The 4,557-nt window shown below is 49.6% G+C and overlaps 8 non-coding genes across 8 annotated transcripts; 6 read left to right on the top strand and 2 right to left on the bottom strand.

The window, feature by feature from the left end:
• Positions 1–132: 132 nt before the first annotated feature.
• trnae-cuc (transfer RNA glutamic acid (anticodon CUC)) lies at positions 133–204 on the bottom strand. The gene has a single exon. It is a non-coding gene; the product is annotated as a tRNA-Glu (tRNA).
• Positions 205–568: 364 nt separating this feature from the next.
• On the top strand, positions 569–640 carry trnac-gca (transfer RNA cysteine (anticodon GCA)). The gene has a single exon. It is a non-coding gene; the product is annotated as a tRNA-Cys (tRNA).
• A 112-nt stretch (positions 641–752) lies between these two features.
• On the top strand, positions 753–824 carry trnac-gca (transfer RNA cysteine (anticodon GCA)). The gene has a single exon. It is a non-coding gene; the product is annotated as a tRNA-Cys (tRNA).
• Positions 825–2,063: 1,239 nt separating this feature from the next.
• trnap-ugg (transfer RNA proline (anticodon UGG)) lies at positions 2,064–2,135 on the top strand. Its single transcript has one exon. It is a non-coding gene; the product is annotated as a tRNA-Pro (tRNA).
• Positions 2,136–2,380: 245 nt separating this feature from the next.
• Positions 2,381–2,453, top strand: trnas-gga (transfer RNA serine (anticodon GGA)). Its single transcript has one exon. It is a non-coding gene; the product is annotated as a tRNA-Ser (tRNA).
• Positions 2,454–2,883: 430 nt separating this feature from the next.
• On the top strand, positions 2,884–2,970 carry trnay-gua (transfer RNA tyrosine (anticodon GUA)). The gene is given in 2 exon segments: positions 2,884–2,920; positions 2,935–2,970. It is a non-coding gene; the product is annotated as a tRNA-Tyr (tRNA).
• A 195-nt stretch (positions 2,971–3,165) lies between these two features.
• On the top strand, positions 3,166–3,238 carry trnar-acg (transfer RNA arginine (anticodon ACG)). The gene has a single exon. It is a non-coding gene; the product is annotated as a tRNA-Arg (tRNA).
• Positions 3,239–3,501: 263 nt separating this feature from the next.
• trnae-cuc (transfer RNA glutamic acid (anticodon CUC)) lies at positions 3,502–3,573 on the bottom strand. Its single transcript has one exon. It is a non-coding gene; the product is annotated as a tRNA-Glu (tRNA).
• Between the last annotated feature and the right edge of the window lie 984 nt (positions 3,574–4,557).

Genomic DNA, 4,557 nt, shown 5'->3' with positions numbered 1-4,557 from the left:
GCCCCCGCCCCTGCCTTCGATAGCTCTGCTGGTAGCGCGGAGGACTGTAGGAGGAGCGTTGGCAATCTTCAGGTCGCTGGTTCGACGGAGGTTGTTTTCACACGCCCACCATTTTTGGTGCAAAAAAGAGCGTTCCCTGACCGGGAATCGAACCCGGGCCGCGGCGGTGAGAGCGCCGAATCCTAACCACTAGACCACCAGGGAAGGGCTGTCTGTGTGCTGCTGGTTTACGTGTTTTTTTTTTAAGTCCGTTTTTTTCCTCTAAACATTTTAGTGTGTATGTCATTAAGAACTGTATGGTTGGTCGGTCACATGACAGGAAGCAGGAACTGTATAAAGAGAGCAGCATGCCAAATAAACAGGGAGTCACTAAATAGAACTTGCTGGATTGTGGAGTTTCCAAACTGTTGATTTGCCTTTCCAGTCACAACATTGCAACCAATTGGATTATCACTTCTCATGGACTGTGAGATATACACTGTCAAAGTGTCAGAAATGAAGGAACTTATTCAAAGTGTCACAGTGAAGGAACTTATTCTCTTTCAGCGGTTGGTTGCCGCTCTTTTCACGGGGTATAGCTCAGTGGTAGAGCATTTGACTGCAGATCAAGAGGTCCCCGGTTCAAATCCGGGTGCCCCCTTTGGACTGAAAGCTTTGGGTTAACCTTGACTCCCATGTGAAGCTTTTACTGTTTGATATGGACACAGTGAAGGAACTTATTCTCCTTTAGTGGTTTATCGCAATGCTGTTTGCGGGGTATAGCTCAGTGGTAGAGCATTTGACTGCAGATCAAGAGGTCCCCAGTTCAAATCCGGGTGCCCCCTTGGGGTTTGGCAGCTTTAGGCTAACCAAAGCTTTGACTTCAGTGTGTAGCTGTCATTGTTCGACGTTGTCAAAGTCGAGGAACTTGCTGTCTTCTAGTGGCTCGAACACCGGAAGTGGCTATCTTGGCCTAACCAAGGCCTTATCTTTAAAGGGAGGTAGAGCATGTGCAGGCCAAGAGGTCGCTGTTTGAAGTCTGGGTACCGCCTTTGGACAGCTTTGAGCTAACTAAAAGTTTGTCTTCAACGTCAGGCTGTCGTTGTTTGATATTGTCACATTGAAGGGCGTCAGTTTCCTTCATTGGTTTATTGCAGTGTGCCTCATCGAGGTATAGCTCGGTGGTAGGACCCTTGACTGCAGGTTAAGAGGTCCCTGGGTCAAATTTGGGTTCCCCCTTTGCCCTTGGTAGCTTTGGACCAACCAAAGCATTGACTTTAAAGTCAGCCTGTCTTTGTTTGATATCGTTACATTGAAGGAAGTCATTTTGTTTCAGTGGTTTTGTGCAGTGCGTCTTATGGGGGTATATCTCAGTGGTGGCGCATTTAACTGCAGATGAAGAGGTCCCTGGTTCAAAGGCAGGCGCCCCCTTTGGCCTTGGCAGCTTTGGACTGACCAAAGCTTTGACTTTAAAGTCAGTCTGTCTTTGTCTGTTATCGTCACATTGAAGGAAGTCATTTTGTTCCAGTGGTTTTGTGCAGTGCATCCTATATCTCAGTGGTGGCGCATTTGAGCTGCAGATGAAGAGGTCCCTGGTTCAGATCTGGGCGCTCACTTTGGACTGGCAGCTCTGCACTCTGAATCCAGTGATGGGCCTCGCTTTTGCCACAAATGTGGTCCGAAAAACGTTTTCACAGTAGTGGGCCCCAAAAGCGTACCGAGTGTGGCTTCGTACCGTAAAAGCGTACTCTGTCTCGTTCGGGAAGTGAGCGCAAAAGGGCAGGAGCCCGCTTGGAGAATGCGGGCATCGATCCCGCTGCCTCTCGCATGCTAATTCCCCTGGCTGCAGAAGAAAGAATCTTCTCCGGCTTAGGTCCACCACCACTTTTTAAAATCCATTCAAAGGCCGACTTTCAAGTAATCTAGTTTTAGCAGTTTTAAGTTATCTAGGTGCTTTAGCGAGCATTTATTTGTTTATTTATTTATTTTTTCAAACAAGTGCAGATTTCTGGATGCTCCCTGGATTTAAAGCCACGTGAACACCGTTGCTCGAGGCCAGCCAGCGGTGCCGGTACAGGGCAGCTGGCTCGTTGGTCTAGGGGTATGATTCTCGCTTTGGGTGCGAGAGGTCCCGGGTTCAAATCCCGGACGAGCCCGTGGTTAGGCTTGGTCCAGAAGGTTTTCTGTCTGTTTAGGGTCATGAGCAATCAGCAAATTTTCTGGAAATTGGGCAGAGAGTTGGCTAGACCCAGGCCGATTAGCTTAGTTGGGTGGAGCGTGATGCTAATAACGCCGTGGTCGCTGGTTCGATCCCTGTCCGGGCCAGCTTCTTTTGCTCTCCGTTAGCTCATCTCTGCTCTTCTCTCAAAGTGTCGGGTAGTCTCACGCCGCACCAGCCGTGGCTGAAATGGCTTAGTTGGAAGAGTGTTAGACTGGACATCTAAAGGTCCCTGGTTCGATCCCGGGTTTTGGCAGATGCTGCCTCCTTTGGTCTTTTGGTCGACGGTGCATCCAACCCCTCGAATCTAACTGGGCCCCCATAGCTGCCACGTTATCTCCCGACAGCTGTCAACAAAGAGTTTGTGGTTCCATGGTGTAACGGTTAGCACTCTGGACTTTGAATCCAACCATCCATCCGAGGTAGAGCCTGCGTGCCATCTTGCGGCAGGTGAAGGAAGAAAAGCAAGCGCTCAAGTTCGTTTTTGCTGCTGACGAGCCGTACGCGACTTATTCTTTGTGGTCCTGTGAGCTGCAACCGCAATTGTCAGTGTTCCACGAAGTAATGGTAAGCACTCTGGGCTCTGAATCCGGCGATCCGAGTTCAAGTCTTGGTGGGACCTGCTTTTGCCAGCAGTCTGGCTACAGAATCCGGGTAGGCTGAGGTTGTGTCCCCCTGCCGCTGTGCCTTCGATAGCTCAGCTGGTAGAGCGGAGGACTGTAGGAGGAGCGTTGGCAATCCTTAGGTCGCTGGTTCGACTCCGGCTCGAAGGAGGTTCTTTTTTTCACGCGCCCACCATTTTTGCAGAGCTTGACTTCACAGTCAAGCAAACAGCTTTCCCTGACCGGGAATCGAACCGGGGCCACCAGGGAAGGTCTGGTCAGCTGCTGGCCTGTGAATAACATGAGAATAAGCAGACAGCGATACAGGCCTCTGTCACTTCGAAAACCAGCAACTCTGGTGCTGGTGGGCCAGTGGCGCAATGGATAACGCGTCTGACTACGGATCAGAAGATTCTAGGTTCGACTCCTGGCTGGCTCGCTCTGTGCTTTTTGTGTAATGCAGTGTGGTTTTGATGTCGTCTTGCGTCAGAAGCCATTTTTGGCCAGCAGTCGAGCTACAGAATCCTGATAGGCCGAGGTTGTGCCCCCATGCCCCCGCCCCTGCCTTCGATAGCTCTGCTGGTAGCGCGGAGGACTGTAGGAGGAGCGTTGGCAATCTTCAGGTCGCTGGTTCGACGGAGGTTGTTTTTCACACGCCCACCATTTTTGGTGGGCCGGCCTTCTCAAAGCGGCAAAAGAGCGTTCCCTGACCGGGAATCGAACCCGGGCCGCGGCGGTGAGAGCGCCGAATCCTAACCACTAGACCACCAGGGAAGGGCTGTCTGTGTGCTGGCTTGTTAATAGCATGAGAAGAAGCGGACAGCAATACAGGCCGCTGTCACGTCGAAAGCCAACTAGTTTGGTGCGAGCACGGGGCACCCCGGCCGGTGGACCAGTGACGCAATGGCTAACGCATCTGACTGTGTCCCTGTCACACAAGAGACATGTTTTTCCGCTCTATTTATTGCAATGACTATGCATAATAGAGTTTTAACTGGTTTACGTGTTTTTTTTAAGTCCGTTTTTTTCCTCTAAACATTTTAGTGTGTATGTCATTAAGAACTGTATGGTTGGTCGGTCACATGACAGGAAGCAGGAACTGTATAAAGAGAGCAGCATGCCAAATAAACAGGGAGTCACTAAATAGAACTTGCTGGATTGTGGAGTTTCCAAACTGTTGATTTGCCTTTCCAGTCACAACATTGCAACCAATTGGATTATCACTTCTCATGGACTGTGAGATATACACTGTCAAAGTTCTTGGCCTAACCAAGGCCTTATCTTTAAAGGAAGTAGAGCATGTGCTTAGGCCAAGAGGGTCGCTGTTTGAAGTCTGGGTGACCCCTTTGGACAGCTTTGATCTATCTAAAGTTTACATTGAGCATCAGGATGCTTGTTGATACCAAGGCTAAAAAGTTCCTTCAGCTGTGACAGTGTGCTAAGTACTCATGTTAGCGACACTTGACTGCAAATCCAGTCAAATGAGTGATTGCCTTGGTTGCGTTCTGCTGACAATCAAGCAGTTTAAACTCAAAGCGTCTATTTTGACTTCACTGTTTCATGGCATTTGTGCATCTCTTTACGGTTCCTTGGCTTTCCGAGTTGGCGCGCCAACCTTGATACAGCTTCTTAAGACATCATCCTAATCGATTAAGGACAAAGCTCCACAGCTAACCAAAATTTCCTTTAAGTTTAAAAAAGGGGAAAAAACTTTTAAAACAAAAGGGCCCGGGCCCGCTAGGGCCCCCCCCCCTTGCC

This window comes from Labeo rohita, unplaced genomic scaffold, assembly GCF_022985175.1.
Source record: "Labeo rohita strain BAU-BD-2019 unplaced genomic scaffold, IGBB_LRoh.1.0 scaffold_2865, whole genome shotgun sequence".
Taxonomy (NCBI): Eukaryota; Metazoa; Chordata; class Actinopteri; order Cypriniformes; family Cyprinidae; genus Labeo; species Labeo rohita.
The sequence above is the reverse complement of the archived record's forward strand: the minus strand, read 5'-3'. Positions and strand labels throughout refer to the sequence as shown.